We start from the raw sequence: 21830 nt of genomic DNA on the forward strand, positions 1-21830 counted from the left end.
CTCCCCTTTTCCCCTTTGCCCTATCTAGAGTTCATTTAATCCTCCTGCCCCCCCTCCCCCACCCCACAGCATATTATGAATCAGCATCCTTAAAGCAGAGAAATCATTCCGCATTTGGTTTTGGGGGATTGGCTAATTTCACTTAGCATTATATTCTCCAGCTCCATCCATTTACCTGCAAATGCCATGATTTTATTCTCTTTTAATGTTGAATAATATTCCATTGGGTATATATACCACATTTTCTTTATCCATTCAACTACTGAAGGGCATCTAGGTTAGTTCTACAGTTTAGCTACTGTGAATTGTGCTGCTATAACATTAATGTGGCTGTGTCTCTGCAGTATGCTGTTTTTAAGTCCTTTGGGTATAGACCAAGAAGTGGGATAGCTATGGTAGTTCCATTCCCAGTTTTCCCAGTTTCCCTGCTTTCCATATTGGCTGCACCAATTTTCAGTCCCACCAGCAATGTATGAGTGTGCCTTTTCCCCCACATCCTCGCCAACACTTATTGTTGTCTGTATTCTTAATAGGCTTCCTCTGAATCTTATTTGGTCCTAACTCATGCCCTAATAGACCACATCAGTTTTTGAGAAACCCACTCTCACCTTTGAGTTGCATATCAGGTTGCTGTGACACACTGTGTAACAAAGTGTCTTTCACATCCTGTTTTTGGCAGGCTTTCATCTGGTGGGTGGGAGGAAGGCACTACAGGGAAGATGAATCCTTTCAGGGCACATATACAGTGACCCACTTCCTCCAACCACACCCCACCTGTCTTCAGTTACCACTCAGTCAGTCCATTCAAACTAGGATGGAATGATTGAGTTACAGCTCTCATAATGCCATCATTTCATACCTGAATATTCTGGCATTAACATAGGAGCTTTGAGGGGGACACCTCATATCCAAACCATAATATATGCCTTGATATGGATCTTTACTCTGAAGTCAATTTTTACTTCAATCATCTTTTAATAGCTAGAGAGGCCAGAAATAAGAATTAGTTTTGTATACTCAACCTCAAATTCTGACTCCTATATATTGCCTATGAATTCTAAAGGAAAATTGTATACTTCTCTCTAACTCCATCTCCCCTCACCTAACAAAACACTACAAAACAAACAACAACAACAAAAAAACTACCTGTCCAGAATGTTGTCTGGGAATTTCTTTAGCAGGTTCTATAAATTCACTAGATAAGTTTTCCATCTTCCAAAGGATCATAGCCAGCCAGGTGTGGTGACACATACCTGTAATTCCAGCTACTTGGGAGATTGAGATAGGAATATTACAAGCTTGAGAGCAGCCTGGGGGAATTTCATGAGAACTTGTCTCAAAATAAAAAAGGAAAGGGGGTTGTGGATATAGCTCAGTGGGAAATCCCCCATGGTTTCAATCTCCAGTACTCAAACAAACAAAGATAAATGATCATAGCCAACAGTTTTGGCACTATTCACTACTACATCATACACATTGTCATTTTTCCGGGGTTCTATACCAGTTTCTTCACCAATTTTCCACTTCCTACTAACAGTTGATTCACCGTTCTCTCAATTTTGGCTAAGTATTTTCCTGTCATTTTTTCAGTCTCTGTTTACCACTTTTTGTCTCAGTGCTAAATATTTCAGCTGCTGTTAGAGCAGCACTCTAGTCCCTGTGCCTCTTGTCAGCTAGTTTTTGCTGCAACTTTGTGGATTATTACAATATCTAATATTGCTCACAGTTTTGTGAATTGACTAGGTGTTTTTTTTCTCACAAAAATCAACTCAACTTGGGCTAGATTGTTTGAGACATCTCCACACATGTCTGGTGGCTGTTCTAAATCTGGTGGTGAAAGCTATATGTGTCACCATTAGTGGGCTAGCCCAGACTCATCCACATGATACAGCATTGAAGTCCACAGGGAACCATGCACAGGAATTTGTGGGCTGCCATTTGCAATTGACCACAATCCTTTGCTTTTCACTTTAGTTTTTTATCTTCTTTACTCTTGTGCTGAGGGGAATTGGCTTTGTTCACAATTTGACTGGTTGCCTTACCAGTGATTTTCTTTTTCTGCTACCTGATCAAGACTGTGAATATTTACTAAAACTATCCATTTGGCATAATAGTTATTCGAGACTTCACGGAACCACATTTCTTTGGGTCTTACTGGTGAGTTTAATTCTTGAATTTGAAAGTTCCATATTCAAAGATGATCAGTTCTTAGTCCTCACTACTTGAGATCTGATTGAGTTAAAACTGTCATACTTTTGGGAGCATGATTTACAACTTGTGAGCTTGTATATCCCTTTATTGATCATTAAGGAACAGACATTTTTCATAAAACTTAACATCCCCTTAAGATGAATATTGAATACAATTTTGAATTTGTTTGAAGAATAAATTTATCAGTAGTAGGTCATACAAAATTTTATGTTTTTAATATTCTGTTTTCCCTGCATTGAGATTAGTGGTTCCAGAGGAGGTAGGAATTTTAGAGTGGGAAATGTTTTGGGAGTGGGAAATGAATTTATGTGTTGAGGAAAGTGTCTCCTTAAGGTTTCTGCATTCTTAAATCCATCAAAGGAGTCATTTATTTTTCTCATAAATCTGTAATGATGGCATGGTTGCCCGTAATGGTTTGTAATTTCCTTTGGTCAGCAAAGAGAAAAATGAAAGAAGTAAACAAGCACATGAACCCAGTAATGTCCACCCAATATTTCCTAATAGCCCCTGAGATGGCAAGCCTAAATGATCTCGCTTGTTGAAAACCATGGCAATATTGGAGAGGATGAGTTTCCAGGCATAAATGGAACACAAATAATGAGATGATTTCTTGTGCCCTGTATAACTAAAATGCTGGTTACAATTCCCTACAACGAGCAAGCCTTCTGCATTCACGCAGACCTGTGATAGAATAATCAGTGTCAACACCTGTTTCCTATTCTAATCACATTTTAAAAACTTAACATGTTTATAAGCTAAAAAGTTAAGCCAAAATTTTGATTTGTTTCATTGCACTCTTAAATTTATCCCTTGACATTGCAAGGTCATTTCTGCTCCCCTCCTTTAAAACTGTAGAGTCTGTGTCACAATAAATAAGTAAACCTTACTTAAAGTGTCTGTTTTAAACTATGATACATTTTTGTATCCATCTTACTAAGAATGATATGTAAAGCAATCAACTCAACTATTTGAAGGAATTATTTTGTGAAGCAGTAACTGGGCCTAATGTATGATAAACACACTGTCATCTGAAGGATAAACTGCTCATTTTCTATGAGCAGTTATAGGCAGTAAATTTATTTATTTATTTTTTAAACTCAGATACATCAATTCCACCACCACCATTTGAGTGTCAGGTGACTCTGGTCTAGAATTTTTAATTGCCTCATAACGGATTCTGCTTACTTCATTCTTTAACCTTAACCAAATTGGTTTACACATTGCTATCAAAATGATTTTCTTTAAGTTGACTGTCATTCCCTAGTTTAGAAACAGTAACCATTTCTTTTTTTCCCCTATAGTATAAAGTCCAAACTTCCTCCCTACCTGGCTTTCAAAGCTGTCTGTGAACTGTTATTACAAGTATTTTCCACCTTCATCTTATTATAATAAACTGAGAAGTGAGGTTATCTGTAGCTCAGCTTCCAAGTGTCTTGTTTTGTCTAGAATTGACTGTTTTTTTTTTTTTTAAATTGAGGTGCTGACCATTGTAAATACCACAAGGAAAAAAAAACCAGTCTCTTATTTTAAATAGAGATGTCAGATTTCTAAAGGGTCTTGGGATTCTTTATCATTTTAGCATGGAAGATTTAACACTGCTCCAGGCCTTCTTTGTAATTTGGATTCAAAAGATATTTATTAGGAGTCCTTTATATGTTAGACATTTGGCACATAATGTTGTTTTGTAATCCTTAAGAACAGTATTGTTGGGTATTATCATAGCCTGTTTTCACACAAGGAGGTTGAACTCAGAGAAGGTAAAAAACATGCCCAGTTCTTCATGACTAGCCAGAGTGGAGCTAGAATTTGAATAGTATTTTCCTGTATTCACAACCTGTGTTCCTCTTCCTTGACCACAGCTGTAGCATGAATTCATCATTGTGCTGGTTTGATCCATTCCAGAACCTTCTTATAGTTTTCTTGGGTGACCTCTGCAACAGATGACCATAGAGTGTTGACAATAATCTAATAAATGATTTTTTAAGAATTACTATGTTCCAGAGACTCACTCTCACAGATGCTAGGCTCTAAAATGTTCTTTCTCTTTGGGCCGGAACTACATGTTGCATGATAGAGAACAGGTGTTTTCTCCTTTTTTTTTTTTTAAAGAGAGAGTGAGAGAGGAGAGAGAGAGAATTTTTAATATTTATTGTTTAGTTCTCGGCGGACACAACATCTTTGTTGGTAAGTGGTGCTGAGGATCGAACCCGGGCCGCACGCATGCCAGGCGAGCGCGCTACCGCTTGAGCCACATCCCCAGCCCCAGGTGTTTTCTCCTTGATACTGTATTTCATCTGGGTATTTAGACCCTGACAGGGATAATGAAGATTAACTTGCAATAATATTCAATATAAACCATTTTCTAGGGTGGAGGTTCACAGTCCTTAATACATTCAATGGTGTTGCCAATGATACTGAGAGTAGGACTGGATAACAGAGACTGTATATTCAAAAGACATTTTTTGATATTATAGGCTCAGTTAAAGATTTCTACAACTTTAAATATATTCTATTATATTTTGAGTCTAAAGAATTGAACTAGACTTTGAAGGCTTTCATTAATTGTAAGGATCCCTTTTTCTGTTACCTCCCCAATGGTCATGAATTAGAGGATAAAAATTTTGTGATGAGTTCTGAAAAAATAGAGAATGCTTGATGATAAAAATATTGAATATTAATAAGAAACATGTTAGTACCTTAGGTGCATTGCAAAATATTTAATTTGTTGAAACCAAATTTCAATATAATTAAATTCTACATACCTAGACTATTGTTGGGTTTGAATTCTGTCTTCCCAAGCAAAAAAAAAAAAAAAAAAAAAAAAACCAAACTTTTTAAATAGGAAAATTCATTTAATCCATATATCCCTAAAATGTCTCTTTTATATATTTTTTTGAAGTAAAACTTTCAAAAACCAAAAGGAGACTGAAATGTTATCCTATAGCAAACTAATAAGTTAGCCTACCACAGTTTTAAGGGAGCTTGTAGAAGGCATGATACTCCTGGGTCAGAGATACAGCATTAGCAGTAGTGAGAGACAGCATCAGCATTTCTGCCATTTTCCCGAGCCCCAGTAACCCCCAGGAGAGGGGAAGAGCATCAGGTGATAATTGCACATGCAGAACATAGTACTATAGGTGAAGAACCCCGAGTTTCTCTAAAATTAAATTAACCCCGAGTTTCTGTAAAATTATTTACAATGGGCAGTAGGAATGTTTACCTTTTGATGTAGGAGAGAAAATCTCTATATTCCAGGGCTGAAAGCTAACCTACCCTTTGACCTACAGCAAACCACTATGTGCCAGACATGGCTGTTTGTCTGTTTCATATATGTTTGAAAGATAGTCTGGTACAAAGTCAGTCAGCGCTTCTCTTGGTAAGATGTGCAGAAATATGATTGCTCCATGGAGAACTGTGTTCCAAAACCCAATTTCTGGAGTCCCAAGAAACATTAGGGCAGGCTACCAGTTTGACATATTGAACAGAAATAGAAAAGTAGTTATTTCCTGTGCCTTGAGGTGTCCTGTTCCCCACCTTAACTACATATCTTGATTTTTACCATAATAATTCTATGTTGATGCAAGCTTTAGGTCTACCAATAAATCCCTTATCAAGCTGCAAATACTGCTGGGAGTTCATGCTCCCAAATTTTAGTTCTTAGAAATTGATTATTTAAGGAGAAGGCTATCCCTGGGCTTGAGGCCTGGCTCTGCCACTGACTATACCAGACCTCAGTTTTTCAATCTATTAAATACTAAAAATTATGAAACAATTAGAAAAGATATAAAAATTCTCATGAAAATGCTTACCAATATAAAATTCTACACCTATCTAAACATGAAGCTAAATGTGTTTTAAGATATGTAAGGTCTCAACAGAGTTGTTGCACCTGTACCCCTACAGGGGAATATGCTCCATTAAAATGAAGAAGTGGTGGGGGGAAAGAAATAAAAATATGATCTCACAAAAATAGAAGGGAGACCAATAGAGTAGAGGAAGGAAACAGGGAGGAGGGAGAAGGAGGAGGAGAAAGCATAAAATCTTGAGAAACAAAGCTGTACAAGAAATGTGGTTATAGTATACTCCATGACTAAGTTGTAAATGATATTTATATATTCATAATTATGAAACTTTGATTATGGATTTAACTTAAACATTTGCTATAATTATGTTGGAAAGATGGATAAGGGGGAAATAGGTGTGTATGTTTGGAGTATCTGAGGGAATGTGTTAGAGGTAAATTGTTTTCTATAGAATGAATCAAATAAATGTTTAAAATTCAAGATTCAAGAAATAACAGCATAAATCCATTATCTGAAAAAGAGATGTAAACACCAAAAGAAATAGATCAAGGAATTAAAAGCAATGATCTAAGGAATCAGCAGGATTTGGGGAGGTGTGCGTTAGGGAACTGCTTTTCATTGTGTTTTATTTTTTAAACTATGTACATGCATTACTTTGGTTGAAGTAAAAATTAACTTTAAAATGTAATGCATTAATTGGTCCTTTGCGGGTTAAATGTTTAGTGGAGATTAGCTTAAATCAGAGGTGGGGAGCCCAGTGGAATAAAGGAAACGCACAACAGAGAGCAGAAAGTGATGCTGTTAGGAGAGGTGAGATTGATACTTCCAGTCTTTTACCGTTTTTTTCTAGGACCAACCTTGGCTGCGTCTTTGATCTCATGTCATAAATGACGTTAGTTAGAACATTAGTCCCATTTAGAAGCTGTACTTACTTGTTTGGGGTCTATACGGCAAGTCACCTACTTCAGCACACTGAACACCATCATTTCAGTGTGAAATGAGTTAATACATCTTTGGGGACCCCTAATTCAGTGTCTGACTCACCGGAGGAATATCATGTGGTTTACTGAATACAGGTAAGGGGAGAGAGAGAAGGGAGGAGGCCATTGCCTCTTTCCTCCTTATGTTTCTGTAGGACTGTGGAATTTAAATTACAACTCTCCTGGGTAAAGATGATGCCTAATTCAACATTCTGAATTGCATCTAGCAATTGTTATTGCTCAATAAATATCATGGTGGTAATGTTTGGAGGGCTGGGATGCTTGCAGCTTAGACAAAACTGCCACCAGTTGTGTGGAAATGAGCTCAAACGGCTGTCATATTTCTAGTTGGCTCTTGAGTGTCACGCCTGTGTGAGCCTGCTCACCATGAGGGACTTCTGCAGTGCAGCTAGCGTAAACCTCCGAGCACTGTGATCCCTGCAGCGTCTTTTTTGTGGACTTCATGCAGTTCATGATCTGTACCAATGAGCCGGGAAGGTGTCTGATAAGAAAGAATGGAGTTGTGTAAGAAAACGCTATCAGACTGATGGAAATTCCACAGCCTCTTTTCTATTTATTCATTGAAGAATCTAAGCAGCTATTGTGTACAAAACACAGTACCAGACAGTGTAAGGCTACAGAGCTACAAAGACGTATACCCTCCTATCTCAAAGAGCTTACAGTTTAGATGGAGGGACAGAGTTATGAATACCACTAGTGTCAGGCAGAATGCTCTAGAAGAAGCTGGTCTCTGGAAATGGAGGGTCTGGATTTAAATTCTCTACTCCTTAGCTGCATGCTTGTGAAAGAGTGACTGAATCGTGCAGAAGCCTCTTTAAGATAGAATAGTAATGTGTGATGATTCAATGAGTTGATGTTTTCTCAGCAAAGTGTCTGGCTCACAGTATTAATAATAATAATAAATTTGAATAGTAATACATGATCGTTACTGGAGGAAGTAGTGGGAAGGGTACCGAGGTTGGAGCAGCTCTTCATGATGGGGTGGCACAAGAGGACCTATGGAAGTGGCAACTGAGTTGAGCATCAGAAGATGAGCAAGGTTTTAATCTTATTGAAGAAGGAAGGCGATGTATTTCAGCATTCTAGACTTGAAAGGGTATGGATAACAAAAGGCATGAATGTTTTTTGACTTATTTAGGGATCAGGTATGTTTGGGGGTTTATAGTGAGAGAGAATGCTAGAAAGTGAGATGAACCTCAATTAGAATACACCTCCAATGCCATAAGAATTCAAAATTGATGTCGTAAGAAGAGTTAGGAAGTTGTTAGTTGTTACCAAGTTGAGAGGCAATGAGGAGAGTACTTGTGAGCTCTTCCCTGGATGCTGGAAATGTGGGGGAAACAGTAGATACCATGATGTGACTGGAGGATTATATGGCCATGAACCAACACGGAACCCAGGAGGCAACTCTGATTTATGAGGAAAATAATGGCTTTTGTTCAGGAAATTGAGGACTTAGTCCTCAAAATTATTAACAAATTTTCTTTAAAGAAAATTTTTCTTGAATCTATGATTATATGAAAGCTAAAGTTTTGAGTCATTAATTTTGTGAGCAATATGACTTTCAAGTGGCTTCCTATGTGCCATGCCAGGAAGTCATATAATATGTAATTAATTATGTTATGTGCTTTTAGCATAAAGGTACATGAGAAATATTAACATGCCAAACACTCTCTTCAACCCCTCTAAACTTTCTCACACCTTAACACAGAAATCATAGTGTCAAAGGTGATGATTACTAATAATTTAGTATAAGAATATGTCTTCACATTTGTGTTAATTTACCTTTGAACCTGCTTAAATGACCTCCAGTAAATATTTAAAGGATTTGTACTGGCTTATCAATAAGGCAGGTAACAAGAACCATTATAGAGGGGCTGGGGTTGTGGCTCAGTGGTAGAGTGTTTGCCTAGCATGTGTGAGACACTGGGTTCCATCCTCAGCACCACATAAAAATAAATAAAGGTATCCATCTAAAATAAATAAATAAATAAATAAAATAAACTGATATATGGGTTGGGGTTGTAACTTAGTGGTAGAGGGCTTGCCTACAATGTGTGAAGCTCTAGGTTTAGCCCTCCACACCACATACAAGTAAATAAATAAAATAATCATGTCCATTTACAAATAAAAAATATTTTCCAAAAAATCATTATAGGATGTTCATATAATGCTAAATTTGGTTGTAAAATCAACAAATTGAAGAAGGGAGGCAGAATAAAGATAGGCACTTGAGTTCCGACACAGTAGAACTACTGGGTTATGCTTTAGATATGAGTATCCCCTGTTATGGTTTGGATGTAAGGTGTGAGACAACCCAATCAGTGGATTAGTCAGTGGATAGGATTAATTGAGTGGTAATTGAAGAAGGTGGGCTATGGCTGGAGGAGGTGGGCAATGGGGGTGTAGCTTTAGGGTATATATTTGTATTTGGCCAGGGGAGATTCATTCTCTCTCTCTCTCTCTCTCTCTCTCTCTGCTTTCTGGTCTGTTGAGAGGCACTGGTCATCATGTGAACTGCTTTGAACCACCACACTCTGCCATGATGTTATGCCTCAGGAGCCTCTAGGAATGGAGCCTGCCATCTATGGATGGAGACCTCTGAAACCATGAGCCCTCAAATAAACTTTTCCTCCTCTACAGTTGTGCTGGTCAGGTCTTTTAGTTACAGCAATGGTAGAAAAAGCTGACTAACAGATCCCCTACAGGCTCATGTGTGAGACAATGCAAGAAGATTCAGAGGTAAAATGAGTAGGTTATGAGAGTTATAACCTAATCAGTGGATTAACCCACTAATAAGGACTAACTGGGTGGTAACTGTGGGCAGGTAGGGTGTGGCTGGTGGAGATAAGTCTCTGGCAGCATACATTTGGGGTTTACATTTTGTCCCTGGTGAGCAGAGCTCTCTCTGCTTCTAGGTGCTATGTCAGGGGATACCTCCTCTGCTGCACCCTTCCACCATGTTTTTCTGCTTTGCCTGGTGCCCAGAGCTATGGAGTCAGCCAACCATGAACTGAACCTCTGAAACCATGAGCTAAAATAAACTTTTCCTCCTCTATATTGTTCTTGTAAGGTCTTTTGATCACAAAGCTGACTAAAACACACCATATTTGCTCTGCATGTCTTGTAGCTAGTCTGTAATATGTAAGAAAAACAAACTGCGATCTTGTTTAATTCTCCAGAACATTGGACCTTGTTATGTGGCTCAGTCTGCATGTTGACCAATATAAGATTAAAATAAAAATATAGATAGCAAAATGATTGAAATTTTGAGAAAAACATTCATCCATAATTCCACCCTTCTAACACAGCTATCTTTAAATTTGCACATTATCTTCTGAGCCTCATCCACACGCACATGTTTTTATATAATTGTAATAAGTTTACATACCATGTAATCAGCTATTTTAGATTTAACCTTTTATACTTCATATCCCTCTATTTTTTTAACATGGTTGTCATGGATACTTTTAGGGCCTCATACCATTATAATGTGTTGCTATACTCTGATCCACAGATCTATTCAAGGGATACATTTTTAAAAATTAGGTTTATTATTAATTATTGATTTTACAATGAATCTGTTTGAGCCTATGAGTACCTTAGCTTAGCTTAAGCCTGAAATATATACTAGGTAGGAGATGCATTATATATAATAATCAATAAATCCTAGCTATTATTACTATTATTTTTATTTGTATTGAATTCTACTGTCTATCTCTAGAGATGAGAAAGTTGAGAAAAAGACCTGGTTTGAAATAACAGCTGGGGCAAATTGGAAGATAATGATGCAAACCTTTACAGAACTATGGCCAACCAAAAATGTACCACTTATAAGACATTTAGCTGTTAGTTTTAAGAGTTGCGTGTTTCTTCAGATGTTCTGGACTGGAATGACAACTCGGCATCTTTCTATTGCTCATCTTTCACCAAATCTCCTGTCCCTTTACTTTCATTGTTTTACTATGTCTTGGACAGTTGATGTTTCCTCTATGAGGCTTTAAGGTCGTGTGTGAGCTTGCTTGATGTTTTGGAGATCCTACTAGGATAGGATGGCTAAGAAGAGCATTCCACATAAAGGCTTTTAAATAGTGTGTGTGTGTGTGTGTGTGTGTGTGTGTGTGTGTATCTATCTATCTTTATATATGAATGATTTATGTTTTTTTGGTGCTTGTGATTGAAACCAGGGCTTCATACATGCTAAGCCTGTGTTCTACTCCTGAGTTATACTCCTGGCTCTCATTTGGTATTGTTTAAGCTAAAAGTTTGATGTGACAGTGGGAAGATGGTAAGGTTTCTTATGTTGATGAGTTCTCAATAGTAGAATAGTCAATTAACATGGAGGTATTTCAGATTTTTTTTTTGTGTGTGTATGTGTGTGTGGTACTGGGGATTGAACCCAGAGCTGCTCTACCATTGAGTTACATTCCCATTCCTTTTTATTTTGAGACAGCTTCTCATTAAGTTGCTGAAGTTGGCCTTGAACTTGCAACCTCCTGCCTCAGCCTTCCAAGTTGTTGGGATTACAAGTGTGTACTGCTGTACTTGGCTTGTAATATTTTAAATTAAATTTCTTTTTAAATTAAAGTTAATAACTTTAATAAAAAAGATAGAGATGCTTCTTAATTTGCTTAAGACTGTCAGAAAAACAATAATTAAAAGAGTGTATAGTGCCGCAGTCTGGCTGGGCACAATTCAGGAGCCACTTGTCAAAAGAAACTAACTTTATTTTTAGAACTACAAACCAAACAAAACAGCTCCTCAGGAAAAAACCCTCAAGAGCCCAACTGCCACCACTGGCTTCCCACAAGCCTCTCACCCCCACACAAACCTCACCACCTCCCACAATCCTCCTGCTCTTGAGGCTGATTGGCTGGGTCGTGTGGGCGGAGCCAAAGAAGTCCCCCAATGAGCAGCTCCGTGGAGGAGCCAATCAGCTAGATGTTGCTGGGCCGCTGTGAGCCAATCATCAGCTGGCAGTCTGAAGGGCAGGGAAACAGCCCAATGAACATCACCGCAGAGGAGCCAATCAGCTAGACGTTGCTGGGGCTGCTGTGACCCAATCATCAGCCGGCAGCTGGAAGTTTGCTGGCAGCTGGAAGTTTGCTGGGGCCCCTTTGGCTGTGGCTCTCAACATCTCCCCCTCTCTGTTTAAACAACACGCATGTGGCTTGGGGACCGTGCCTGCCTTAGGTTGTCCAATACTACATATGGTCCTTACCCGTCTTCGGATGAGCTGACCTCAGGGCGTCAGCCTCCTGTCTTAGGTTGGTACCATTGTAATTGGATCTTACCCGTCATTGACTACCGGTCCAGTATACAGCCACACCTGTGGAGAGGTCTTTGTCATGACAAGCAGAAGGGAGGAAGATACACCAAGCCAACTGATGGCTCTTGTTGGAAAAATTGTACCACCAGTGACATCATCAGCAAAAATACCCCAACACTACCACAAGTCGCTGCACCAACAGATAGTTCACAATGCATAGTCTAGGCAAGTCTAGGCAAGTTCTGCAAGTTCTGCACATAGTCTAGGCAAGTTCTGCAAGCAGTTCAGTGATGGCTATTGCAGAAGCTGTAGATTAGTTTTATCTTTGTCTTCATCGGCACTGGGATGAAGATAGGAATTCTGGCAATAATGGCTAAAGAAAAAATTATGTAACATTCCAGAAGGCACTAAAAGAAAACAATTTTCTTAACAATTTACATTGTCTTCACTGGCACTGGGATGAAGATAGGAATTCTGGCAATAATGGCTAAAGAAAAAATTGTGTAACATTCCAGAAGACACTAAAAGAAAACAATTTTCTTAACAATTTACATTATCTTTTTTTTTTTTTTTTAAAGAGAGAGTGAGAGAGGAGAGAGAGAGAGAGAGAGAGAGAGAATTTTTAATATTTATTTTTTAGTTCTCGGCGGACACAACATCTTTGTTGGTATGTGGTGCTGAGGATCGAACCCAGGCCGCACGCATGCCAGGCGAGCGCGCTACCGCTTGAGCCACATCCCCAGCCCAACAATTTACATTATCTTGAAGAGAATTATTAAATATAATGAAAAGGTAAGGTGAGAATTATTAAATATAATGAAAAGGAAAGGTGAAAGTAAACAAACAGATCTGTTAACCTCCTTTTTTGCTTACATATTAAAACAATTCTTAATAGTTATTTACCCAATTTAAATTAAACCATTTAAATCACGTGAATAAAAAAAATATTTGGATCCATTTTTTCATGAGCGCTCATCATATATGATATATGGACATACGTACATTCAAACAGATAACACAAAACACAAGTGTGCACACATAATATAATACATATAACACATAACATAATAGTAAAGGCCTTATAACTTTTTACAGGTGAAATCTCCATTGCAATGTTTAAAAACTCTATAGTCAAAAAAAAAAAAAAAATAGAACTGATCAGCAAAACATTAACCTAGGTCTGTATGAGCTCAAAAAACAAAATAGAACTTCATGATATGGGAAAGGGCAATAATAAAATAGATATTGAAAAAAGCATCCTGGTTCTGTCACAGATGTAAGGATAGCCAAATTGGAGTTTTGGATATCAGCTGTTATGGATTTGAGCCAAATCATCTTCTTTTTGGTCTGTAGAAATCACTTTAGTTAATCTCTCTGGAATCCAAATCGGCTGCTGTTCTCCCTGTGGAAATACACAAACAGGCCCCCGACTCCAGACAATCACTGGGTCAGGACTTTAATCTCTCCGGAATCCAAATCGGCTGCTGTTCTTCCTGTGGAAACACACAAACAGACCCCCGACTCCAGACAATTACTGGGTCAGGACCTTTCCATTGTCCTGTTAGAATATCTTTCCAAAGTACCTTGGGCTTATGTACATTTTTTGGACACATATGCCTTTCTACAGCACTAAGTCCTGATGAATCCAAATTTAAAAAGTTTAGAGTAAAAAGGGTTATTTTAAGTTTATCTTTGGGGAATATATACCCCTTCCCAATTCCATCTTTTTGCTTTAATAAGTACATTTTAATAGTTTGATGAGCTCTTTCAACTATGCCTTGTCCCTGTGGATTGTATGGGATTCCTGTTATATGAGTAATGCCAAATGATGAGCAAAATTGTTTAAAAGAGGTAGAAGTATAACCAGGGGCATTATCTGTTTTTAACTGTTTTGGAATGCCCACAGTGGCAAAATTTTGTAAGCAATGAGCTATAACATCTTTAGTTTTTTCTCCGGCATGAAGGGAGCCCATCAAAAATCCAGAAGAAGTATCAACTGTAACATGCAAATATTTTAATTTTCCAAATTCTGGCAAGTGTGTGACGTCCATCTGCCAAATATGGTTAGGTATCAATCCTCTAGGATTGACTCCAAGATTAACTTGTGGTAAAAAGGTCACACAATTTTGACATTGTTTTATTATTTGTCTAGCTTGTTCTTTATGTCCCCATTAACACTCTGCTTAAGCTTATCTTTTCCATAAAATATTTTCTGATATTCAGCTAAAAGAAATACTTTCTCAAAACTCCAAAGAACTTTAACTGAATTTCTTTTGTGACACTTTTCTACCTTGTAATATAATGAGAGGTGTACATGACTTATCTTATAGTCTAACATCTTTGCTTCCTTCTTTTATTTTATTATATAATTTTAGCTGTAGTTGGACATAATACCTTTTATTTATTTTATTTTATTTTTTAACGTGGTACTGAGGATCGAACCCAGCACCTTGCACATGCTAGGCGAGCACTCTACTTCTGAGCCACAACCCCAGCCCTTTGCTTCCTTCTTATGCTTATGTTTGTTGAATGAGTGAATGAACTTTCATTCAGTTTCTCTTTATAAACTTTATTTTTTTTAAATGGGGAATAACCGGAAATCAAGGGAGCACTTGCTTTATATGAGTAACAGTATTTAATCCTCACCAGGATTAAGCCTCACCTGGCTACATATTAGAAAGACTTATGAGACATTTTTTTAAAAACTTTATTTTACTTATTTATGTGGTGCTGATAATCAAACCCAGTGCCTCACACATGCTAGGCAAACGCTGTACCTCTGTGCCACAACCCAGCCCCTCTTTATGAACTTTAGACTACTTCTGAGTGTTTATATGGTTCCAGACCAGTTAGAAGTTTTATTTAAGGGGCTGGTGATAAAAATGTGTCAGATCAACTTGGCAGCTTGGTAATGTTTGCTGTCATCCGACTAGTTCCACAACTATTGTCATGCACCAGACATACAAACTTAACAAAAAGTTCCCCAAACATCATTCTCATCTTTCAGATGAATAAACTGATACTCACAAAGAGAGGGTAAAGTAACTTGCCCTAGTTCCTTCATAAATTAACAAAGCTGGAATTCCAGACCAGCTCTGTCTTACACCAAAGCCATAGAGGACAGGGTTAAAACTGAAAATAAAGTTGGGAGCTTAATATCAGGCTGTTTTTTTCTTTTCCTTTTTTTCAGAGCACCTAGACAAAGTCAAGTTCTCATCTACTTATTTACCCTTTGGTCCGTTCTGACTCTATTCTCAGTTCTACCAGCAAAGCCACTTCTTATCCAAATGCACTACCAAAGAAAAGCCAGGTGCAATGGTACACGCCTGTAATCCCAGCAACTCGGGAGGCTGAAGCAAGAGGACTGCAAGTTTGAAGCCAGCCTCAGCAAATTAGTGAGACCCTTTTTCAAAATAAAAAAAAATAAAATAAAAGGGCTAGGGATATAGCTCAGTGGTCAAGCACCCCTGGATTCAATCCTCAGCACCAAAGGCTAGACAAAACAAAACAAAAGCCAAAACTGTGTGAGATAACTTGAATCTAGCCCAATCCAAATCTACAGAAATCATCAGGAATTAACAACAGAGATTGTGTGGTATCAAAATGAGAGAATACAAAGTTATGAACAAAAGATGAAATTATATGTGGTAAACAAAATTGCTATGAAACCTCAGCCTACCTATCGAGTCTTTGTTGCTTCTTATATATTCATAACGCAGGATGGTTATGCCTACCTGACCTCAACTTTCAGTTTCAAACTGTTATCTTGATAGTTCCAAATAGCCAGATTTGTTTTTAACCTTCCAAGTGTTTACCTAACATTTTCACTTTCATCTACTGACAACCCTGCAGAAAACTGAACATCAGCTGAATAAATACGGTTCTAGTCCTGTATGTTTAGACGTGGAGAACTGAGTTCAATGGGAATTTGACAAAATGGTTCTATAGCTGGGTTCTTATTTAGTTCAACAAAGAAGAGGACATGATTTTTCTCACTCGAAGGTGTCCCTGTAGTGTACAACCTCACTCTACATCATCAGTGTCGGAAAGGCCAAATGTGAACAGAAGTGGTAATAGAAGAAGGAAAAGAGCTTCATTTAAAAAATGTTGAGAACAATGGACACAATTTGATAATCTAAGGGACATTAGGGGAGAGAGCTTGGGCCACCAGTCTTTTTATGGGAGAACAGAGCTAGCAGCTCACATCAGCTCCATTGACTTTCTAGATACTCCATAGAGTGACTGTCACAACTGAGGACAGGAATGGGCCTTCTAATCAGCACTATCTATACCAGAGGTATATTTTTGTCTTTTAAGTAATAACGCACAACTATACACAGTGGCCACCCACACACCATAGAGATTTTGTGATGAGATGTGAAACTAAAGATAAAACATTTTCCAGAACCTTTAAAATACAGGAGTTGTGTTGTTTCTGATGTGCTATGCCTTTTATTATTGGATTCTTCTATTAGTCTCCATAACTGTTGGCTAATGAGTCCCAAGTAAGAAAGGATACCAAACTGGTCAAAAATATGACTTTTACTCTAAGTCAGAGAACGAATTAGGAGACCAGAATAGTACCTGATATTCAATGTTCATCAATATTCAATGTACTAATTGTCTGCAGTCTTCAATTTAAAAAGCTAATTAGCCTGAATATCCACTTCAGCAGCACATATACTGAGAGTTGGAACTGAAAGTATAAGTCAGTGGTCAAATAATAGTACCACAAGACAGGAAGTTCAAGTCTAGTTCCTAGTCTACCATGAAGTTACTGTTGAGCACTTTAAACTCTATTTGTTGTTTTTAGGTTTATAAAATTGGGGGGTTAATATCTTTTTTTTTAAATATTCTTTTTTTTTTAAGAGAGAGTGAGGGGAGAGAGAGAGAATTTTAATATTTATTTTTTAGTTTTCGGCGGACACAACATCTTTGTTTGTATGTGGTGCTGAGGATCCAACCCGGGCCACACGCATGCCAGGTGAGTGTGCTACCGCTTGAGCCACATCTCCAGCGGGGGGGAGGAGGGGGTTAATATCTTGAACTCCTAGGAAGGTTGTGAAGCTAAATTAGATTAATAACCAATAAACACGGAAACTCTGAGCAAAGAAATAACAAGTTATTACGTGTATTTGTTTCTAACATATAGTTAGAAACAGAATGCTGGAATGTAAATTAGTACATTACAAGGCATTTTGGAAATACCTATTAAAATTCAGAGTAATAATATTGGGGAAGGGAAAAAGTACTTTTATTTTTCAGTTTATGTCAAATTTTTTAAATGGGAATGTTTTATATTAGCATTTTAAATTAAATAATTAAAAATGAAGATTATTACACCTGTTATTGTTAGTGATATATATACATGTATATACGTGTGTATGTGTGTGTTTGTGTATATATGTATATGCTTTGACTGTGTCCAACCATCCTTCTTCTACTCTTGGATCCCATCCCCCAGCACTCTTCCTTATCCCTAAAAGTTTCTCATAATTTCTTTCTGTCCCTCCACTGCATCCCCTTCCCTGTCTCTAGTGACCACTATTTCCCTTCAATATGACTACAAGGTTGACTGATTTCCTTAAATGAGTGAAAATTGCACCTTTTTGAAAGTAAAATGCTCTTAAGGGAGGTGAATCATTGATGTCTATTCACTGCAATTATAGACCAATCAGTTACATAGTTCAGTTTTAATTTTTATTTTAGAATGGTAACACCTTAATGGCTCAGTGGTTCAATGCTAACTAACATTTTCAACATAGACCTACATATTCTATATTCTGTATTTAGGACATCATAAAATAGCTCAAATAAAAAAATGCTCTGGCCAGCTTAGAAACACTTTCAAGAAAACCTTGAATGGCTGTGTCTACCTCAGATTTTTTCATCAAGTTGTTGCACTTTTTCTGGGCAGAGAGAAAATAAGAACTAGAGCCAAAGTGTTTCCAAATCTTTAAGAGGAAGGTGAGAAGTGGGGGCTGGGGCTGTAGCTCTGTGGCAGAGCGCTTGCCTGACATGTGTGAGGCACTGGATTCAATCCTCAGCACTACAGTAAATGAACAAATAAAATAAAGACATTATGTCCATCTAAAATTACAAAAAAATTAAAAACAAAAAAGAAATATGATACTAATAAAATGTTTTAAATGTCTCCTTCAATTTTGTCCTCTGAAAATACTTTCCTCTGGAAGATTCTGCTTTAACTTTGAGTTTACTGAAAATATAAATCATCCTTCAGGACACTGGTTTAAATTTTCATATTATAAAGCTTTATAACTTTTTAATTTTAAAATAAAGGTTTTTTTTTCCTTTTCTTTCTTTCTTTTTTTTTTTTTTCAAACATGATCTTATTCAGTTATTTGGCACAATAAACTCAAATGCAAAGAGATCCTATTAAGAATATAAGAAGGCCCAATTCACTCCAAGTTCAATTTAGATGAACACATTTTCTTTCTTTTTTTTTTTTTTTTTTAAAGAGAGAGGGGGAGAGAGAGAGAGAGAGAGAGAATTTTTAATATTTATTTTTTCAGTTATTGGCGGACACAACATCTTTGTTTGTATGTGGTGCTGAGGATCGAACCCGGGCCGCACGCATGCCAGGCAAGTGCGCTACCGCTTGAGCCACATCCCCAGCCCAACACATTTTCTTTGGTAATTCAGTTGCTCATATAATGCTCTTTTTTAGCTAACAGTGGATTTGACACCTAGGCCTTCTAAGATAATGCATTAACAATGACAGGAACACAACTCAAAATATGGTACCTTGGCAACTGAGAAAAGAGTAAAGGTCTCTCTGTCCCTCAACTTTCTCTCCTGAAGCAGGCCATAAAAGAATTCTCTGACTTTCCACTAAAATAGGTCATAAGACTTTCATTACAGAGGGATCTTTCCTACAAGGAGAAAATAAGTATGAGGATGCAGGGTGCAGAGAAGAATCTGAACAAACAGGCCTTGCTCTGCTGCTCTGCTTATGACTGTTAGACCATGCCTCTTTTCCTCTGGCCATGCTTCTGCATGCCTGTCCATAACAATATACAGATTTCTTTGGGTGTTCATTTCTGAAGGCCTCTCATAACATAAAATGTACATTACATAAAATGTGTATGCCTCTATCTTGTTATTTTTTTTTTTTGTGTGTGTGTGTGTGTGTGTATGGTGCAGGGGATTGAGCCCAGGGCTTGTACATGTGAGGCAAGCATTCTACCAACTGAGCCATCAGTCTTATTGCTGAGGGCCATTGCCAAGTAGGAATGACGCATCAAAATTTCCTTGCTAGCTTACCCCATGTTAAATGGATTTCGCTGTTGACATTGCATGTAAGGTGACCTTGCTCAAGGACCAAGGCAGATCCGGGTTTAGAGCTGATCAGGTTTGAGGAAGTATCCCGGTCCTTGGGTTTAGGGCATTCTGGTTTAAGACAATAGGGGTTTTAGGGAAGTTGGAGGTTGAAGATTATTGCTGCTGGGATTAGGGTGTTCCTGCTGCTTGTTCCCGTTGAGTTCTCGTGAGATTCAAATGGGAGATTGGAAAAAAGCCTCGTGGAGTAGGTGAATTGGGCGGCAGCAGAACTGGGATTGCCCCAGAACGTGTGTAGAGGCCGGTGTGAGTTCGGGAATAAAGAATTGCTGTTTGAATCTACAAGGTGTGTGGTGGCTCATGATTCTGTGCCCAGCCAAGACATTGGCACTTATGATGGACAAGGAAAAGATAACTTTTTCTCTCCTACAATTACTTTTTTAAAAAAATATTGCAAGACAATTTCTGAGCCTCTTGGCATACATGAAAAAAATAAATGAAAATTAATTTTCCTGTTATCTGGAGCTTGAAACAGATTGCTAATTTTCCAGGTTCAGAAAATGCTGCAATTAAATTTATGAAGAAAGATTTTTATCAATTCAAACATAGAAACAAAGAAATAGGCTTTGTTAGGGCTGGGGATGTGGCTCAGGCGGTGGCGCGCTCGCCTGGCATGCATGCGGCCCGGGTTCGATCCTCAGCACCACATACCAACAAAGATGTTGTGTTCGCCGATAACTAAAAAATAAATATTAAAAAAAAATTCTCTCTCTCTCTCTCCTCTCTCACTCTATCTTTAAAAAAAAAAAAGAAATAGGCTTTGTTAGACACAAAAACACTCAACCAGTAGAGATACAAAAAGGGGCTGTTATCATGTGGCAAACAGATAGTAGAGATATTTCCTAAAAGATTTTTTTAATACAAATTCTCTAGAATTTCAGAGCTTAGTGTTGACACAGCTCTGTTTATGTTCTGCAGTTACTCATCAAGAAGCAGCTTACACAACATCTGTGGCAGACTGCTAGTTTCTTCCTATAATATCTGTTCCTCTTCTTCCACCACAATAGAATTTTTAGCTGGGTGTAGGATGATCCCAAATTACCACTTCCCAGAACCCTTTGGTTTAGTGTTGGTCTGAGATGTAAGTGGAGCTGCCCTGCAGCAGCTTGAAACCCTCCACAAAACAAGGCTGGTCCATGATCTTTGTCTCTTTGACATTCTTCCACCTTCCTGCCTGGAGCACAGAAGCTACCATGTTGGACAATGAAGCTGAAAGTTCACATTATGAAGGAACTATGCCACTCCTGGACTGCATACTTAGACTCTGAATTGAAACAGAAATAAATATTTATCCTGCTTAAGCCATTGTACCTAGGGCTTTCTGTCATTCTCAGTCAAACCTAACTCTGATGAATACACCAGCTTTAAGATCCACTGAGTTGCTGGGCTTGGTACCACACACTTATAATCACATCTATTAGGAGGCTGAGACAGGAGGATCATGAGTTCGAGGCCAGCTTCAGCAAAAGTGAGACACTAAGCAACTCAGTGAGACCTTGAGTCTAAATAAAATACAAAATAGGTCTGGGGATATGGCTCAGTGGTTGAGTGCCCCCGAGTTCAATCTCTGATATCAAAACAAAAAACAAAAAAACCTACCGAGTCTATGTTGACAGAAAAACCACTAATTATTTAAAAGTATACAGACTCTCTTTTTTGTAGAAAACAGATAACAAAAGCAAACAGGGTCAGGAAGTGTAGTTTAATGGTATGGTATGTGCTGCATACGTTCAGAGCCCTGGGTTTGATGCCAGCACCACAAATACACACCACACATACAGACACAGCAAACAAAAATAGATATCAATGAAAAACATTTTCTTCAATACAGTTAAAATGCAAAGTGAGGCCTGAGTTATTGTTGAAATATTCTATTCTATAATGAAGTAAAATAAATGCATAAATCCTAATAGATAAAAATTAGCATATGATTTGTTCTCAAGAGTGTGTATAAGTCATTTTGATAATACACACTAATTAATTTTATTAAACTTTTCTTTTTCTGGTACTGGGAATTGAACCCAGGGTGCTCTACCACTGAGCTACAATCCCAACCCTTTATTTTTTATTTTGAGACAGGGTCTCCCTAAGTTCAGGCTGGCCTTGACCTTGGGATCCTCCTGCCTCAGCCTCCTTCGTAGCTAGGATTACAGGTGTGCAACATGGCACCAGGCTTGACTAAACATT

Source organism: Spermophilus citellus, assembly GCF_964194105.1.
Source record: "Spermophilus citellus genome assembly, chromosome: 3".
Taxonomy (NCBI): Eukaryota; Metazoa; Chordata; class Mammalia; order Rodentia; family Sciuridae; genus Spermophilus; species Spermophilus citellus.